Genomic DNA, 21325 nt, shown 5'->3' with positions numbered 1-21325 from the left:
ATTGGTGAAGAATTGGGCATCGACAGGAATTTTTTCAATAGTCTTTGTCATTTCTGTTTCTTTAACAATTTCGTGACTTTCAACAATTTTACTTTTAAACAAATACATGGAATAGGCATGGGCACCAACTATTCTAGCACAGCTGCTAATTTGTATCTTTTTTTCTATGAATTTAAATACACAGTACATTATAATAAAAAACATGATATTTTTAGATATATAGATGACATCCTTATCTTCAAAAAAAGTATGGATTTCATTTTCCCCTTAATCTATCCACAAAATCTACAACTCACTAAAGCCAATGACAACTTTCTGTCTGCTGATTTTCTGGACATTTCTTTCAAGATTGTTGATTCTAACCTTATTACAGATATTTATGATAAAAAAGATAACTTCAATTTTTACACAAAAAGTATGCCACATTGGTACAGCAATTTACATAAAAAGGTCTTCATTAATATTATAATTGGACAGCTCCGCAGATTTTTTTAAATTTGTAGTAACAATTCTCAATTTAATAAACAAATCTTCAAATTTGCTGCAAATCTCTATTATTACAATTTTTATCCTGCCAATTTCACATTTTATTATCTTAATTTGTTCAAGAAATCTTTTCTTCAACAATGACAGATTACTTTCCACCCAAACAACTGCGATTTGGCAACAGTGTTACTGGGTAACTTTGATGATAAAGAGCGCTGAAATCCTTTCGACAGGAAGGTGCTTTTTGGATGCCCTGCCCCAGCGACCTGTTCGATTGGCGAGGCATCGGATTTTTAGTCTCTGGCAAATGGATACCAGGACATAGACATTGTTGTCGACGAAATGTTTGAAATCATGTGGTATGTAATTTTTTTCTCTTTTATTTTGCAGGTCAGAGCTGGGGGGTTGGTAATACATGACAGCATATTACTAATAAACCTTACGCATACTATTTATACGTGTAAAATTTATAGCATTTTATCCAAACAATATACAACGTTTTATAATTTTCCTGCTTACTGTATTAAGCCTAATAAGTTGCTACACATATCAGTTCGTTAATTAAAATACACATACTTTTACTTTTAATTTTTGCTGCATGTATGATACTGACCCGCACAGAAACCTTGCAGAATATTTAATATGCCAGCTGCTCCAGCTCTTCGTAAACGTAGCAGCAGTTTAATACCCATGATTTCATTAATTCTTGTTTTCAATGTTCCTAGTTTATTTTTTAATGTTCCATGTTCATTATTGTTGTTGTTATTGTTGTTTATCTTCGTTGTTAGATACACTTATTTCTGTGCTACCCGTGTATGTGAAACTACATACTTTACTATATTTTCAATACATTTAACTACTTTAGCTGCAACATTGCGCTATTTAAATGTAGAATATTTTACATCAATTTTGATCATTATATATATATATATATACATATATATATATATATATGTATATTATTTATCAGCCGAAAGCAGAGGAGTAGAAAATGATTTCTTACTAATGAAGCTAATAATAATTTTAATGGTTTATATCGTATTCGAATAAATAATGAAAGGTTTACTGGGTGAAACTCTTAGTTTCAATTTGGCGTAGTATTTTTTCATTTGTACAAAATGTCGAACACTGCTATTAGAAAAATAGTTTCAGAATACAATGAAAATGTTTTTTTCTGCACAAAAAGGATTCCCTGGAGGTAAATCTAATAATTTTTTTAATTGTTCAGTATAATCAATGGACGTAATATTTAAATATTAAAGAAAACAAAAACTTTAAAAGAAACATTCTTAAAACAAATTTCGTTGAATAAGAAGGAAAAATAAACATTTGCCATTACCTAAAACTTTTGAATGACTAAAAAGGAGATGAATTGGTAACTACACTGACTTAAAACTTTGCTAACGGGATAGAGTTTTGGAACTGTATGGGAGAATGTTGTATCTTGGGACATTGCTAATTTCTAAGAACCTACGTTTAGCAGCCATGTTTTTTTAATATCTAATAGTATCCTTCGCCACTAAATGGTTTCATAGTAAAAATCAGCATCAAATGAGTAAAATTGAGAGTTTTGTGTGAGAAAGAAAATTTCATGACTCTAAAGTAAATATTTTCTTCATTTTTATTTCATTTTCTGTGTTTGTATTTCTAAAACTAATCAACTGAATTTTATTTTGGTTTAAAAGAGAAGTACTTTAAATATTTTAGTTATGAGAAAATAATGATAGTGCATCTAGATTGACCACCATTTTTATTTTCTTAAACCACGTGGCGATTGTACCTTGGGACAGCCAAGCATGTTGTACCTTAGGACACGTTCCTAAGTACAACATATGCATGGATGATTAAGATATGTTTAGGAATATAGAACAATGTTAGAATGTTTTGTAGTCTTTTAAACACGTTTAATGTTTGATAATTCATAATTCATTATTCATAACTCATTATTTATTATCCATAATATAACTCATTACCACGAAAAAAATATTTTTTCAGTTTTTTTGATGCAAAATTGGTTTAAGAATATGGCTGTTTCCTGATCAAGAAGACTTTCCCATAGTGCAACAGGATGTGTACCAAGGTACAATAACATGTTGTACCTTGGGACAGCTTGGAACTTTTACTTCAAACGGCTCGCAATATTGTATTTTCAAAGTGTCTGAACTTAAAAGAATATATTGCATAGAAATATGTTGGGGTATTTTAATGTGACTTTTAGATTTTTAATTTGATTCAAATAATTGACGTTAAAAAGTAATATTTGAAAAGTGTCTCAAGGTTCAACACTCTCCCCCATAACAAGTAGGGGAGAAGTGGGTACTGCGAGACAGGGAGAATACTGAGACAACAGCAATATATTTTCTGTTTAGATATTTACAGCCTGGTAAAACTTTTGAAAAGTCACATCGACACACCGTGAACTAGATTATAGAAAAATGTTGGCTTTCAAGAATCATGTTACAAAAATAACTATGTCATCATAGTTTGAACCCATCGAAGTAAAATATCTCTCTTGTTCGTTGCACTGTTTCTTAAACTCTCAGATAAACTTCACAGACTGGTATTATTTATACCTACACTAGCTTTTACCCGCAACTTTTTGTGCAAAAAAGGCAGCTGTCTCAATGGACAGGTCATATCCTAATTAAGTGAGTCGGTTTATCTCCTTCAGCAGCCATTGGCCAGAGACTGCAACGCCTCTTATAGCTTATATAAATTGTGCATTAACTTCAATAAATTTAATATATATATATATATATATATATATATATATATATATATATATATATATATATATATATATATATATATATATATATATATATCAGCAGTACCCGCACGGCATTGCCCGTAGTAGAAAATTAAAGGGTTATTTGGTTCGCCTGTATATTTACAAATAATGGATGATGAATTTCTCGCAATTTGCTTTATTCATTTGCTAACCCATGTTACGGTTCCACGTTATAAAAATTTCGTAATTTACTCTTCCAGGTTTTGATAATTTGCTCGGAAAATTTTTCTTAAAATTGGGATAGAAAAGGAACAAAGTTGAATTTTTGAAAAATCGCTTCGAGGTGCACACCCCCATGCTATAAACTGATTCTTAGCCAAATTTCATGAAAATCGGCCGAACTATCTAGGCGCTATGCGCGTCACAGAGAACCTGACACACAGACAGAGATCCAGACGGAAAGAGATCCAGAGAGAGATCCCGACAGAGAGACTTTCAGCTTTATTATTAGTAAAGATATCGTTCAGCACGTGTAGTAGCAAAGTGTGGCTGTTACTTAACCGAAAAATGTCGACAAATGAAACAGTTACTACCAGCTAGAAGCGATAAAGGAATTTCTCCCGTTTTGCCCTTTAAGAGAATACACAGTTCATGCATCCACAAAATTTTTCCTTAACTGAAAAAGACAGAAGCGTAGGCTTATCCATCAAAAATTGCATAAGACAAACACCCGCCTACACCAAGCCCTAAGTGCGTAGACTCCATCCCCCTCCCACCTCCTCCAACAGTCAACAACAGCACATTGTCCGCAGGATGTCATTTATCAGCCGATCTCGGGCGATCAGTCGCCAAGCTGTGGCAAACTTCCACGGAAACGATCGCTACTGATTGTGGTGCGCAGCGACTCTGGAGCGGTTCGCGTAAGGCACGCGATATGCGATTCTCCATTCAGAGCGGACATTTTCAGTGGAGCGAACGCATCCCAAGATCGAACTTTCGCCGATGATGGTGAAAGGGAGGTGCGTCAGTTCTGCCCACGATACTGATAACAACCTGACGCTCTGTCTTCGAAGCGAATGAACAATTTATTTAAAAAAATAAAGTGACGTTACTAGTTCTTAAGGTGCTTTAAATAGAGCTGGAAGCAACTTCCGCAACGTACAATTATTCTACTGCCTATTTGTATTCCATTAAAGCAATAAACTGTACCAAGGTAAGTTCATGAAATATGTCCTGTTGGTTGTGTCAATTGTTTGTCATAGTTTTGCCGTAGTATATCAGCAATAAACAGATTGACAACAGGAATATATAAAAACAGAAGTTTTTAGTTTATTATAAATATAAATATTTATGCATGTATAATTACATCTCTATATGTGGAATGGATGTAATTATAAAGTTTTAAATTCCAGAACTTTTTTATGGCTCATTTCTTTTTAAATAAAAAATGAATTTAACCAGTTAAACTTTTTTTTTTTTGTAAAAAATTTTTCTTAGATTTTTATTTATAAACATTTTGACATTCTTAATTATTGAAAAACTACTAAATTAAACTTTCATTGCATTAAAATTTGTTTAACGTATTCAGTAAAACAGCGAGTAAATATGTCACCATATATGAATATTTTATTATCTTTTTTAATAAAACGATTCATAAATGAGCAACTTATTTCTTTATTTTTTGCATTTTTTAAAATATATGTATTTTACTTTCTCAATATAGTTCGTAACTTATCACCATCAAAAGTGTATTTTTTGTTAATTGTATGTGTTGTGTGCCACTCGAATAGCAAGATTTTACACGTGTCAAGTAGTTATATTTCTATATTAAACCTGTTTACAAAACCTGTATATTCATTCAACTTCTCTACGAACGTATCTATTTAGAAAGCAAAAATTTAAAAAAAAAAAAATATGTTTCATTTTAAAGAAAGACAACTAGTTCACTACAAATTTTTCCTTTTCTTAGATTTTATTGTAATTCAAACAGGAAACTCAAATATAATCAAATTATTTTTACCTTTTAATGTGTGAAGTATTTATGGCATGATTTTTATTTTAAAAAAAAAAGACGCATTTGCGTTTTAATGTATTTTATATATTAGAGTGTTATTATTCACTTTTAATAAATAGAGAATCTCTCATCGTTTAAGTGCAAAAAACTGATATTAGCTGTAAAAAATTTGATTGATAACTAAGTTTTACACAGTTACTGTTTAATAAGTAGTTCAATACAATTTCAAATGTAACTGAACAGAGCCCCAGTTTATAGCTAACTTTCAAATAGTGGGTCTTGAAAAATATGTTGTAACGCTAATATATTTTAACGATAGTTGTATATATTAAATTATTTACAAAAATTCGGATATCAAACGTTATTATTTGATTTTTTCTGTGCACTTAGATTCATAAGTTTTCTATCAATATGAATCAAATATTCGTAGTTTAAATTCGTAGTTATTATTTATTTATGTTATTCGTAGCTTACATTTTTGTTTTCAAATAAAAGTTGTTTGCCACGAGATTTTTCCTTTCCCGTACCCCAAAATACAAACAGCATTTGCAACATCAATTTTTAGTGTGTTACCATATTGAAGACTTTAAATGCTTAAAAGAATGTCTAAGAAATGTTTTAAACATAATATACTTGTTTAAATGATATTTAAGTATTATATCCTATCACATATAAATTGCTTTGCAATTATTTATCGTTTTAATACATTCCTTTTCTGTGTGTGTGTGTGTTTTTTTTTTCTTTACTTTTTTATAAATTTATTTACATTATATTTATTCGTGAAAGCGCAAAAGCTTTTCTTGTCTGTTTTGAATTGTAAAAAAAAAAGGTATAAAAGGTTGATATATAGAGAAAAAGTTTGGAAGCAGAGCGACTTTTAATCATCGTTTTGCCCAAAATGTCGCAAGATTTGACCTTGAACATGTAAGTTAGCGTTTTAAAACGTCCTTTACGGAGATGCACATTGATTTAATAGTACAAAGCAGCCGGTTATAAGGGGTGGTAAGAACTAAAAACTAAATCAGTTGAAGTATTTGAGGGTGTCTTTTTTCCCTTAAAAGTGCACCTCACAGTTTTTTATAAAAAGTGAAACTACGCCTGAAAAATCTCTGCATTTAGTTTTTGATCTCGAAGGCTAAGATTTTTTTTGAGCAATCACGATTGCTTATTGTTCTCACTTGACAGTTTTGAATTCCTATGATTTTATTTTCCCTCCCTCTGCAGCACCACCGTCGGCCGGCCGCCTCACGATGCTGCTCCTCTAGCGAAAACCGTCTCCAAGTTGCGTTACTTACTTACCTACCTTTACACATACACCTACACACACATATACACACGCATACATACAGACACCTGCAGATACACACAAACATACACGCACACAACTACCCACACCATACACAAACCTCCCCCACACAAACACACATACACACAACTACCCACACACACACAAATACATACACATACCCTCTGCACACAAACATACCCCCCACACACACAAATACACACGCTTACATACACACACACACACACACACACACACACACACTCGTGATTGCGAAAAGCATAATTTGAATTCAAGATATCAAAATTCAAATAAATATTTTTTTTTTAATTTTAATACTGGTTAAGAAATAACTGTAAATAACCTGTACGCAGATTGTATGTTTTTCTGATAGTAATTTTTAATTAATATTGTGCGAGTTCAATTATTTTAAAATATTAGAAACCCAAAAAGTGGTGGCTTTCTGTAATTTTCTCATGCATTTGTAATGTATAATTATAAAACAGATAGCACAATAAAGTATCGTTATAGCACATAAAAGCACAGCATTATCACGTAAGTTATTATATAGGTGAGGAATGTGAGCTAGCTGATCTGATTGACTGAAGTTTTCAAAGTCTGTTATTGAAGAAGCCGAAATATTCCTCTGCATTTCAAAAAAAAAAAGTTGCACAAACACTTTTCACGCGCTGACACAATCACTAACTGTTACTAAATGATAAGCACTACTATTTTTCATCATATCAGTTTTCAGGATTACAACAACAGTATAGAAAATGGAATCCATCGAGAGATATATTTAATTACTCCAATGCGATTGCTACGGTAATTGTACGCATGAACTACAACAAAAATGTTTCCAGTATGATACACTCTTCAAATCTTTTAGTGATTTTCATCGATTCAGTGATTCAGAGTAATCTTAACATAAGTAGAATTGACGTCACTACAGTTGAGTACCGTTTATCCAGATATGCAAAAGTTCGGATAATTGGACAAAATATTTTGGGGGTGCTGTCATTAATTAAAGAGTTAAATAATCTATTTGTAATGATAAAATAAATGTTTCATTCCGAGTAACCTTTAAAAAATACTGTGTTTATTCAATTTTCCGTCGCATTTTAACCAGGCTTCCGATCAGCAGCTGTTAGAATTCTGCCGCCTTGACCTCAATCCCTCCTTCCTCCCAAGTCTTAATTTTCTTCTAAACTGGGTCAATGTTTCTAATTTTGTGTGCTCGGTCGTAAAAACCTAAGAACAATAATGTATTCGGATAACTAGACAGATCGGTTTTTTGTAGTTCGGATAATGAGCCAGATTTTTTTTTTTTTTTTTTTAGTTAGGATAATGAACGCTCTAATGAATTTGCAATGTGGTGCGTTAAAGCAGATTGTACAGTATTCAAATAAAATGTTAGTCACTCCACCAGTTAGTTTCAGCTACTTGATCAAATGTCGTACGCTGAGTCTGCTTCAATGTGGGCATAACAGTTCAGTCATCAGCAACTGGTTGTAAAACTGCTAGTTTAGATGCATAAAAACGACTCATATGCTTAACAAATATACCTCTTTGTGTACTATGGATTTACAAATTGTTTGCTAAAATTATGTCCACCATGTCTAAAATATCTTTTTTGCGATACGATATAATTTAGTTGCTATTCGTTTCGATGATATATCCACAACTAAGGTAGGGGAGACCGGGGCAAGATGACTGTGCTAACAACACTTACTGTGGATCATTAATTTATTTTAAGGATAGTAAAATTATTTTTTACATGAGCTGTTAGAGTAGTCCTTTGTAGCTATATATATATATATATATATATATATATATATATATATATATATATATATATATATATATATATATATATAGATAGATAGATAGATAGATATATAGATATATATATATATAGATAGATAGATATATAGATATATAGATATAGATAGATAGATAGATAGATAAATACATTACCATTTAGTTTTTGAAATAAAAAAAAATATGTTTTTTTTTTCATAACCTTAACAAATCGTCATCTTGCCCCAATGGGGCAAGATGACAACACTGAAAAAGGCTGAACATATTTTATATCGTTTGAATATATTACATAGTTTACCAAATAATAACTATGTTTTTACGTCTTACAAAGTATCGCGTTAAGCGTAATATATCTTAATGTAATGTTGAAGTGTTTAGTTGTGCAGTTAAACAATAATCACAAATAGAAATGCCATTTTCATAATTGGAACATTCCTTATGCCACCACTCTCGGCATCGCAGCACTGGATCCATTCTTCTGTTGGGGGTCACAATATTCCTCTTTACAAGTCCAGCTGAAAAAGATTAAGTCTTGTAATCTTTCCCCATGTTTCGGTCCGTCATCGTGCCCCGGATTGCCTGTTTGAAAGGATTCGTCTTCATTGCCATAAAGGAAGGTGATTAATTGATTTTTATTAATTTTAATAGGCTGCATGTAAACTAAGTTACTCATAAATACTAAAGAGAAACGATCTGTTATACCTATATTTGTAGCAGAGCTTATTTACACATGCATAAAAGTTATAACGTAACAGCAGTAAACAATCAGAGCTTCAGAACAAACAAAACAAATGGCTATTTCAGCGTCTTTATACTTTTGCTGAACAAAACGGCCTAATGAAGAGTCAGTGGTATCCAATTGATGCAGCTTCCTAGTGGAAAACGGGAAAATTAAGACATTCGTCATCTTGCCCGGTTTCCCCTACGCGAGAAGCGAGTAAAACGTTTTATTACGATTTCAAAAGCATGTTGAGCAGTTGTCCGAACGTCTGCATGATTCTGTGCTTCCCTTTATGAATTTTATTAATTACAAATGTTATTCGTTCTTAACATTAATTCAGCAGTATACGCAAAAGTCAGAACGCTTCGTTATTTTTCAGGTGAATTCAAGCGTTTTTTGTTTATTGTTTCAAGTTTTTTGGTACGCTAGGTTTAGCTTCTTAGAAACAAGAGAAACAGGAGAGTCTTGCTAGAGAAAGTATCGGCGGAATAAACTTTCAAAGATTTTTTTGCGATGCGTCATACTGTTTAATATTTTTAAGATTAAAAAAAGAAACGTTTAATTACAAGCAAAGCAGCGACAGCTTGAAGCACAACAGAGAAAAAGTTAATATTGAGCGCTGAAGATGTGTCCAAATGCTTAAAATGTATATGTAGTAAAATGTCCAAATGCAATATGTATCTGTAGACTATAAAAATGATATAATTTTTAAAAAAACTAAACTTTAAAATACTGACTAGTTTTTTCGCTGGGCTAATACGGCTAAATTCAAGGTTTAAAACCTATTGTGTCTCAGCAATTATATCTCAACGGTTTTGTTACTACTTTCCTTCAGAGTTATCAAAAATTCGAAATAGTATGCAATACAAATCTGTACACTCTTTAACACATTTTGATTGTTTTTTGAACACGGACAAACTCCTTAGCCCCTTTTTTTTAGAAAAGTTTAAAGCATATATTTTGGAACAGTTTTGAAAGCACTTCTGAAGACTTTTCAGAACACTTATTTCGTTTAACCCAGTTTTTAAATAATTTTGAAAACGCATTTGAAAACATTTTTTGAACACTGCCACATTTCCCTCCCTTCAGAACACTTAGTAGCACTCTATTTAAAACACTCCTTGGAGTACTTAGGAAGCACTCCATTGATTACACCAGTAGCTTTTGCTGTTCATTTTACAACAACTTTTGTTGCACCAGTAGCTTTTGCTATTAATTTTACAGCAACTTTTGTTCACCAATAGCTTTTGCTATTAATTTTACAGCAATCTCACGGGGCACCGCTAAAGGGAAAATGAACGCTCTTCAACTAGGGAGCATCTACACAACGTTTATTTGGCTAGAGACTACTTAAAAATTCGGAGACTGCTTATTGGCTACCACGAAAAAACGTAATAATCTCTTTTATAACTTGTTTTTCATTCTTTAATTATTGTTCCATTTAGAAACCAGATATTTCAGACTTTATTCGAAGGCCGAGGGTAATTAAAAAGAAACATTCAAACGTGAATTCAGAACTTCTCAGGAGCAAAATCAGTTTATATGCGTTAGATGAGGAAAAAAATATGGCCGACGCATTTGCGTCAACGGGCCAATCAGGGGTCCTGAACCTCTCAAGCTATGCTGAGGTCGTTTGTATCCAACCAAGGAGGGCCATCTTTTTTGACGGCATTCTTGAGACCAACTGACAGCGATTCATAGCAACATAATTTCTAGTAGTGACGCACTAGTCGTAGAGATACTGTTGACTGGTGGTTAAAGAGAGCTGTTGAAATTATGTTTGTACGAAAGAAATTGTTCGTTTCACAAGTGTGCCCAAATGTGTTTCATATTTGCTTACTAATTTGTCTCTAATCTGTCCGAAAATCTGTTTTCAAGTTTAAGTTGAAAAAATATCCAGAGCGGAACACATTTCATTACTTTGTTTTTCCTTTTAACCGAGCAAATTCGTAACAAATTTAAGTGCACATTTAGGCAACTAGAGTACTTTTTTCTGAAGTAAACGGATCCAAACGTGTTTCGAATGTGTACTGCGAATCGCAGTTTATATTTTTAATGAAAAGTAGATTACTTTTTAACTAATTAGTGAACGTTTTATGAACTAGTTAAATAAATCATAATTAAACACGAACTTAAGTTTTCATACATACACGTATTTCATTATTTTTATACGCATGTTTAGATAGCTTTTAAATCGCTGAAAAATTCTAATATATTTGCATAAAATAGAATTGAACTATTTGCGTGGTGATACAGATAAAATCCTCAACAAATTTATCGATGCTGAAGAAATTTGCTCTTTAAATACTCCTAAATCTTGAATTTCACAACAGTACATTTGCCATTGCTGAGGTCCACTGTTAAAAAAAATTCTGAAATTTTAGTTAAGTCCTATTTTACTGTAAAATTTTACAACAGAATAAAGGAGAGTTTAAAAAAAGCAGCAGGTTCGAACTTGGGACCTTTGGCGTTGCTGACCACCATTTCAGTTGGAACGCATCGAATGAGTTGAAGTACGGTGTTATCTGCTTCGCACTGTAAGTCGCGTGGTGTATCAATTGGTGCTGCAATCGTTATTTTTTTCGGTACAACTTACTGTATTTTTTTTCCTGTACTGTAAACACTCCATTTTACAGTAATATGTACCATAACCGTTTCCTGAATTTTTAACAGCGTACACAGCATACATAAAGGCTTAACTATTTTCCCCTTTGATATTCAAATAAAACTGAATGCAAACTCTTTAAGGGGAATCCGTACGCTGATACGTTTTCAAAAATAACTTTTCAGTTTTTATGTATCCAAAATGTCCAAATCAAGAGCTTTCAAGTCACACCAAAATACATGTTCCTATGTATATAAAAAGTAAATCAAGTTAAGTATTAATGTGCCAGGGATGTATCAAATTTTACTTTCAAACGTGGTTTTCTGAAACCGTCAATTTTAAAAACTCATGTTCCTTTTCCTACAGAGAAACTTTCGATATTATTTTGAAATTTTCACCACATTTTATTTATTTTTACTAATAATAAAGATGAAAGTCTCTCTGTCTGGATGTCTGGATCTCTGTGATACGCATAGCACCTAGACCGTTCGGCCGATTTTCATGAAATTTGGCACAAAGTTAGTTTGTAGCATGAGGTGTGCACCTCGAAGCGATTTTTCGAAAATTCGACTTTGTTCTTTTTCCATTCAAATTTTAAGAACATTTTCCCGAACAAAATTATCATAAGACGGCCGAGTAAATTACCAAGTTATCATTACATGGAACCGTAACATGGGCAAGCCAATTGGCGAGAAAGTCACCATACATTTTTTGTAAATATACAGGCGAATCAAAAGACCTTTTAATTTTCTACTACGGGCAAAGTCGTGCAGGTATCACTGGTATGTTCATAATGACACCAAAGTGAAGTTTTTGCTTTAAGACTCATAATTTTTCTAAAACAGCTGATTTTACGGTCAAAAACGGTGAGCTTTTTTTTGGGCAATCACGATTGCTTATTGTTCTCATTTGACTGTTTCTGGCGTCTTTTGATTTTTCCCACCGCCACCCTCCGCACCATCACCGTCGACGGGATCCTCACGATGCTGCTCCTATAGCGTAAGACGTCTCCAGGTTGCATCCATATCCTACACATACGCGCATACATACACAACTACACACGCACACATACACACACAACTACACACGCACACATACACACACAACTACACACACACACACGCGTATACATACACAACTACATACACACACAAACACATACATATAGACACATACACATACACAAAAACATACACCTACACATACACATACACAAAAACATACACTTACACATACACACAACTACTCGAACATTCATGCCTGCACAGAGACACAAACACATATGCCTACACATACATATACCTACCCCTCCCCACACACACACACTCATACACACAACTACCCACACACTTATGCCAACACACAGACACAAACACACATGCCTACACACACATACACATAACCCCTACACACAAACACATACCCCCACACACAAACACACACGCCTACACACACACACACTCGTGATTGCGAAAAACATAATTTGAATTCAAGATGTCAAAATTCAAATTAATTTCTTTTCTTTTGCATTCAGTGTACTCTTTTGCACTATTCTTTTTTTTTTCCTTTGTCATAAGTTTGGATTTAAATAATAAGCCTTTTAGGTGGGTAAAAGTGATGTTGGTGTGGTCCATGAATACGGTGCAACCATCTAGTGTTATCAGAGTAAATTTTATGAGCCAGTATTTACAAAGCAGTGGTGAAAGGTTATGAACAGCTACTACGAGGTCAACTGGTGATTCATGCTCATTTGAGTTTAACAGGCTTTATTTCTTTTTTAAAAAAATGTTTTCAAATTTTGAAGAGAAAATGGGAATTATGTCTGTTACTCATCCTTTCCTCACTTTTTCTGTTACTGAGTATCATCAGATTGGTGTCTGATATCCGTCAGATTTTTCGTTGTCTCTTAATAGGGATCGAACCGTTTTTCGAAATTGAGCAAATTCAAATAGAATTAACTGATTCAGAGGATCCAGAAGCAGCCAAACGTAAGGTAAAATGTAGTTGCATGCAATAAAAATAGTTTTAAAAGCCTAATTACATTAAAATGCTCAGAAAAATGAGTTAACCTGAGAGCAGTGTTTTTAGCATGTACGTGACTGGTGCTGTTACACTACTGGTTAAAATTTAGTAAATTATGAAATAAACAGAATTGAATTAAAATTCCCCTTCAAAAGACTCTTAGACATCTCTTGAAATCACTAAAAAATGTAAGTTAATATAATTCAAACGTTTCGGAAAAAAAATCATGGAGTTTAGCAATTTAACACTACGACTTAGTATTTTTCCATCATAAAGCTAAATGTAAAAATTTTTGCAGACAGAAAATTGACAAGCTTATGAAAAAATAAAAAATAAGTAAGCTAATGAAGATTAAGTTTGAATAAGGTAAGTGTTTTGTGTAACGTAGCTTATTGACTTCAAAATATTTTCTCCGCCGAATACGCAAAAAAGAATATTTCCCGATGTCATAATAATGGAGTCGTATCCAAAATTTTAAAAGTATTTTTTTTTTCTGAAAGAACATGCTTAAAAACATAGGGTCTCACCATGTTTTTAAATAATTTGACTAAGTTTAATATTTTTAAAAAAATATTTTAATCGGTGCAATTTCATTGTTTACGCTTCTCCGTATGACATCACAAATGATGAACTGTCATTCACTGTTGCCATAAACGCAAGCGCAATATTTAGTTTTTCTTTTTTACTCACGAGTACTGGCAACGATATGGTTGATAGCAAGCGTAGAGCGAAATATTTGATTCGCTTCTTGATTATCATAACGTGGAAACGCGGAAGATAGCAAGCCTAAACATTCGGTGCGCCAATGGAATACGCGGCAAAGCTCATCATTTCTGACGTCATAAAGACCACGCCTTGTTTGAAAAATGGGACACTTAAAAAAAATAATTAAAAAATAACTGTTGGGAAAATAAAAGTATTTTCTGGGTCCTTTTTTTTTTTTTTTTTTTTTTTTTTTTTTTTTTTTTTTTTTTTGCTGATTCTATTAACTTCAGTGACTAAAAAGTAGTACTTTTGACTGAAGGAAACAGCCCCAATGGGCATGTATTTTTAATTAGACACCGATCCCACAAATTTAAATTTTTAAGCTTTTCACTGTGCAAGTCCAAAATTCCCCTGGAAATTATTCAGATTTCTTTACGTTACCTCAATGTAACATTTAACACATTTAATAAAATGTTTTTTGTATTTAATTTATAATCGTTGAAAAATAGAAAAACAATTTTGGAAAGACAATAACAAGGAATAACTGACGTTAATTAGTAAATTGTACTGGAGAAAATAATTCTTTGGTTAACATTTGTTATAAGATTGCTTCTTACTAAAGATAATTTAAGAACATTTTTCTCAATGTTTATCAAACGAAAATTAATATTTTTTTTAAAATATGTTTAAAAATACTAAATTTCAGAGAAAACTAGGATAACGACTTTCAAGCGAACAACCTGCGAACCCATTTAATAACGTCATATTACGAATGGGCATCATAGTTTTACTGGTTTATTTCTTATTGATGGTACCCGCACGGCTTTGCCCGTAATAGAACATTAAAAGGTCATTTGGTTTGCCTCTATCTTTACAAATAATGGATGATGAATTTCTCACCAATTTGCTATGTTCATTTGCTCGCCCTTGTTATAGTAATTTGCTTGTCCACGCTATGTCAATTTGCTCGTCCATGTTATGAAAATTTCCTTAAAATGTTCCTAAAATTGGAATAGAAAAAGAACAAAATCGAATTTACGAAAAATCGCTTCGAGGTGCTCACCCCTATGCTACAAACTAATTTTGTGTCTGAGGAGTTTTTTGTGAATCTTTTAAATAATAAAAAATAATACTAAAACATCATAAAAATCGACCGAACAGTCTAGACGCTATTCGCATAACAGACATCCAGACAGAGATCCAGAGAGACAGAGATCAAAGACATAGACTTTCAGCTTTATTATTAGTAAAAATTCCCAAAGCACTGAAATAGTTACATTTGTAATATAACATCAACATCTTTACATCTTTAAAAACTTGTTTCGTCTAAAAACATTTAATCAAAACCGCATTACACTCTTATTCATAACATTTTCCCCTTAATGCTGATAAAGTCACCATTTTCTTTTAAATTAAAAATGGCGTCGTTCTCAATCTGGTTTCCCATATTTCATTTTGAATAAAATGTAATTGGGATATTAAGACACCTTTCTTTAAAAGATCAGACTGTCAGTGCAAATATGAATGAAAGGAAAAACTTCTTTGAAAAGAAGAAAAAGCATCTGCATGGGAAATGAAAATTTAATGACATTAGGGGTTTCCGGTTTTTTCTGGAGCTTTAGGAGATCGTAATTGCTTTTTTTCTCCGTAATAACCCTTTTGTGATTTGGGATTTAATTTTCCCTCCGTCCTATTGTTGAAGGAAGTTTTCCCTTTCTTTGGAAAGATTCTTTGGACAAAGCCAAGAATAAAGCAATATTAAAAAGTTATGCTGGGTGTTTGAAATGCTCGCTCTTTTCGTACAAAGTTTCATTTTGAATTAAGACAGTAAGTTTTTCTCAGGAGAGTTTTTTAGAACTTACAGAAGCACCATATTAAAGAAAGTGCGATTTTTTCTTAAAAGAACACTTTAATACATTTGTATTGCCAAATGTAATACATTTTTGTTCTAAGAACTAAGATTATGTTGAAGTGAGTTTTAATATCAAAATGTTTCGTATAACGGAATTTCATAAAACTTCAAACTTTTCAAATTTAAGTTAATTACTCTCAAGAAGCAAAATTTCAGCGTTTTCTAGAATTTCTTTTTGCATTCATATGTTTTGCGAGCTATTATAGAAAAGATTTCTTTTTTCAGAGGTTTTTGTTAGTATAAACATTTATTACTCAGAATTCAGGTTTTATGATCGAGTAAATCCTTAAAATACGATAATAAACACAGTTTATTTGATTTTGGAGCATTTAAACAGCGGAGATAAGAAAAAATAAAAAGAAATATTTTATTGAAATTTGTAGTCTAATGATTTTTATGTTTGAAATAAAGATAATATTTTGATAAACTAAAAGTTTAATAATAAAATTTACTTGTGCAACCGTAACAACACATTTTTTAAACTCAGAGAGGTAAAGAAAATGTCTTGCTGGACTATTTTTCGTATCTCAGAAAACTGTTCTTTGAGAGACGCAAACAAGATGTTGTATCTGGTGTACAAATAAGTTTTAAAGGATTTTTTTCATCAAGTTTGACGCTTTATTGTGAAAAAATGGTTTCATGTTCAGTTTTCGAAGTATTGTCCATCGTTGGCCACTACCTTTTCCCATCTTACTAACAATTTTCGCATGCTTCCTTGAAAAAAGCAATGCGTCTTTTGATGCAATCCAAGAAACGATCCAATTTTTTGGCCTTCTTCAAAAGAGCAAAAGTGTTGATCCTCAAAAGCATGTGTCATCGACGAAAACAAGTAGTAGTCGAAAGGGGCAATATCTGGGCTGTATAGCGGGTGGGGTAGGATTGCCCATTTTAGGGTATCAATGTATGATTTGACAGGCGGCGCAAGTTGTGGCCGAGCTTTATCATTTGGCGAAATTACCTTGTCGTGTCTCTGCTTATATTGTGGCCGTTTTTCCCGCAGTGATCCGCTCAAAAGATCAAAGGAGTTCGGTAAAGTTGTTCGGCACCAGTCTTCGTCCAATATAGCGTCCAATTCGGCATCATCAAAATTTTGTGGCCGTCCATCGTGCTCTTAGTCATTGGTATCAAAATCATCACTTCTAAAACGTCTATAGTAAGACGCAGAAAAGTAAACTTTTCCTCTTAGTCATTGGTATCAAAATCATCACTTCTAAAACGTCTATAGTAAGACGCAGAAAAGTAAACTTTTCCTCTTAGTCATTGGTATCAAAATCATCACTTCTAAAACGTCTATAGTAAGACGCAGAAAAGTAAACTTTTCCCGCAAATTGTGCTTTATTGGCACAAAAGTTGACATATTCAGAGCGCACAACAGCTATGTAGTTTCAACTTCAGCGAAATGTCACATACTGAAAATGAAAGCCTAACCATGATGTTATAAAATGAAGTTAGTTGCGAAATTGTCCTTTTCGATTTAATACCAGTGAAGCCATCTCTTGAAAATCCTTTAAAACTTATTTGTACACCAGATATTATTAATAAAATTGCTTCAGACCAGGTTTTAAAAAGAAAAATACAGGGTTAGCATAAAATTATATATCCCGGTTTTAAAAATTTATATTTCATAAACTATTATACTTAGCACTATAAATGATGCATACAGATAAAGATAAAGTGAAAGTTTTTTTTCACTCACAAATGTTCGATGTGTGTGCCTATCGAAACAAGACACGTACTTATACATAGATTTTGGATTTTTTTGCTGTCAATTTTTCGTAATGCTACACATATGCGATCTTTCAGTTCTTGCATTGTTGCAGGCAATGGTGGTGCATAAACACTGTCTAAGACAAAAAATCATTAAAAAAAATCATATGGGGTTAGGTTTGTGGATCTGACTGGCCAACGCAAAAAGGATAAATCATCATCACCTGCACTGCCAATCAATCCCGCGTTGAGGAACATCAGTAGATCGGCGAAGTGGGTTAGTTAGCCTCTGGGGGTGTTTTTACCCCTAAAAAGGGGGATTTGGCGGTAAAAACACCCTCTATAGGTATTGGTTTTAGCATTGGTGCCAATCCTAAAACAGTAGTTAATACACGTGTAAGGACTCTTTTGTGACCAAAAAACCCCTTCCGGAAATTCCTGGCTGCGCTAATGCGGAGCGCGCACGTTTAAGTAGTTACATACGTTCAAAAAAAAAAAAAAAACTTTCAAAGTTTATCTTCATTTTTTATGTATCATTTATAGCGGTAAGTGTAATAAATAGTTTATGAAATATGTTTTTTAGCTGGGATATTCTTTTATGCTAAATCTGTATACAAAAGAGAAATAATATGAAAACTAAAAACTAGGTCAAAATTAACGTGTTTTATCAGGTATTTTACTTAAATGATGGGCAATATTTCAATTGCATGCTTAGTATAAAACATATCCTACATTCAGTTCGAATTCTTAAACATCTCTAAAACTTTTTTTTTCACAGAACTGGAAGTTTAACTTCAAAGGTAGGCTTTGAAATTGCTTCATTTTCAAGCAAGTTCAATTCTAGTCTCTTACCTTTAGTTCCATATGTTATCAACAAGGACCATTTTCTAAAGAGCTTTAGAAATAGCGAATGGTTTTTTTTTTACAACTGATCTTTCTTGCTTGCACTTTTCCTCTCACCCATGAAAGTGTTATCATTCGAAAACTGCTGCAACTATTGGATAAGTGTAGTTCGTTTTAAAATGGCTTTTTGGAATTTCTTGATGAGTACTAGGTCGAAAAAAAATTTCCGCCTTTGGTTGCTATTTTCTTATTTTTACAGAGAAAATCTTTTTCAGAAAACAACTTTTTTTTTTTTCGTGACACAGAACAAAATAAATATTATTATACGATATAAAACTACTGTAAAATCCTTACTGAAGGTAAAAGAACACAAGTTTTACTACAATCTTGCAAAATGGCGTTTAAGACAAAAAACAAATTAAAACAGTTTACAATAAAAAAAACAAAGTAAAAAATAAAACTAGAAAAGACTCTTTCAACAGACTGATCAAAAAACCAAGTTTTGAAAAATAGAATATGGGACTTGAAAAGATAATTCTGCGTTCCAAAACTTTCGAAGAGAAATAAGGACACGACAATGGACTGTTTCAACGTTTTAAAAATTTAGTTAAAACATAAAAAATTGGATCATTAAGAAAAAGGAAGTAATAGTTTGAGTTATGGAACGGTTTTTACATCCAAGTGTAAAATCGACAAAATGAGAGACAACAAAAATAGTTTATGCTTTGATTACACAGCGCACGTGAAAACGCTAATCCAATTTCTACGTTCAACAGCATGTTGCTAATGGCCATAAGCAGCAACCCCATTTTCAAAAATTGAACGAACAATAAATGACTTAATTAGAAAATCCTTGTGGCGTACGTAGCGTGTCGGGACGCTAGTAATTAAAATTTGACAATTAATTGTCGTATTTCCCTTAATATTTTGTTATAGTTAAGCTTCAACTTTTGTTTTGAAAACATATTTAGAGATTTAACTTCTTGTTGTGATTAACTAAAGCTTTTTCTCTTGGCCTTAGCACAAATGTTACTTAGGGTTGTGTAATAAAAAAAATTAATTCAGTAACAAATTAAAGATAAATAAGAGGTTGTTCTCAGACGTGTTATTGACATTAGAAATGAGATTAAGTGATCAGTAAACAAAAAGCATGGCCACAAAATCATATTTGTTGAAGATTCAGAGTGTACTATTTCAAAATAAGTGATTTTTTTTATTGATTATTAGTTTATTCCAAAATTTGAAAACTTTGTGAGGACCATGCTTGCGAGTAAGTGCTTATATTAAGTAAGAGTTTTTATTTAAGTTATATAAAACTTGAAACATTTCTGAGCATCCTGTTTGACAACTCCAGACTTTAAAATTGTTGCTAAATCTCTGATACTTAAAAATATAGTGTTCTTTAATACTATTAGCAGCACCTATACAAATGGTGACTTAGCCAACTGCTGGTCGCCTTGTCTAGTGGTCAGGTATGTCTGCTGCGATGGGGAGGTCTCGGGTTCGAATCCTGGCTTGGGCATGGATGTACTTTCTCTCTCCTGTATTTGCGTGAATGTGTTTTTGTGCTTTGAATGGTTGTCTACCCTATGAATGGGTCCTTATGGCAAGTGTGTACTGTGGAAGTCGGACTTCACACCACACTACGGTACAGTTGGAAAAATGAAGCAGCGGACCCCAAATTGCTTTCCTGGCTGGCACATGACAAAACAATTACTTAGCAAGCTGCGAAGCGTACGAGTATTTAAAAGAAAAACTTTCTTACTAACAATAATAGTATTTTAATATCAACTGTAGGTCATGTCAGGAAAAGATTAAAACACTAATAATTTGCAATATCCGAAAATATACATGGGTTTTAAATAAAACTAACAATTGCAACAAGAAATGCATCTACAATAGGTTAATTTTATGCGTAGTTAGCAAGCACTGAAAAGTGCACCGGGTACGAAAAGAAATAATATTGAAAAGCATGCTGCATTCATGGATGATCAATCATAAGAAAATATCACTATAAGTTAAAAACCCTTGCCTAAGGTTCAAATTGTATTTGGAATGCAATGTAAGCTGTTTTTTTTTTCTATTATGGGCCATTAATGAGTGAATATTTATCGTAAATTAACTTTAATCAATGATCTAATAACGTTTTAAAAATTGTGTCCATTTATGAGTAATATTAAACGTACCTGGCTGGTAGAAAACGCAAAAGAAAAGACTTTGAAAAGCATTTGCCATTTTTAAGCTGATACTAATCATATTTTGGCGTCAATGTTAGACTGATGATGTACTTTAAATTTTCAAACAAAACAATGGAACGAATAAAACAAATTATTCAACTAATCAATGAAACAAGAACCTTTTTTAATTATAAAAGTAATGGAATTTCATACGAAAATTATATTTCTGATTGCAAATGAATACTTTCATTAATAAATTCTCTTGAATAAAAGGATATTTCATGTTTCACTCATGA

The 21325-nt window shown here is 32.4% G+C and overlaps 1 protein-coding gene across 1 annotated transcript in view; it reads left to right on the top strand.

Annotated features, from left to right (window-relative positions):
• The first annotated feature begins 4181 nt into the window (after nt 1–4181).
• Nucleotides 4182–21325, top strand: part of LOC129225972 (GTP-binding protein Di-Ras2-like) — a 115712-nt gene continuing 98568 nt past the window's right edge. The window contains exon 1 of the mRNA XM_054860540.1: nt 4182–4430. The gene's annotated coding sequence lies outside the window, so the exon portion shown is untranslated. The remainder of the gene's footprint in view (nt 4431–21325) is intronic.

The sequence above is a fragment of the Uloborus diversus genome, chromosome 7 (genome assembly GCF_026930045.1).
Source record: "Uloborus diversus isolate 005 chromosome 7, Udiv.v.3.1, whole genome shotgun sequence".
Taxonomy (NCBI): domain Eukaryota; kingdom Metazoa; phylum Arthropoda; class Arachnida; order Araneae; family Uloboridae; genus Uloborus; species Uloborus diversus.
This window is presented reverse-complemented; position numbering and strand designations above follow the sequence as displayed.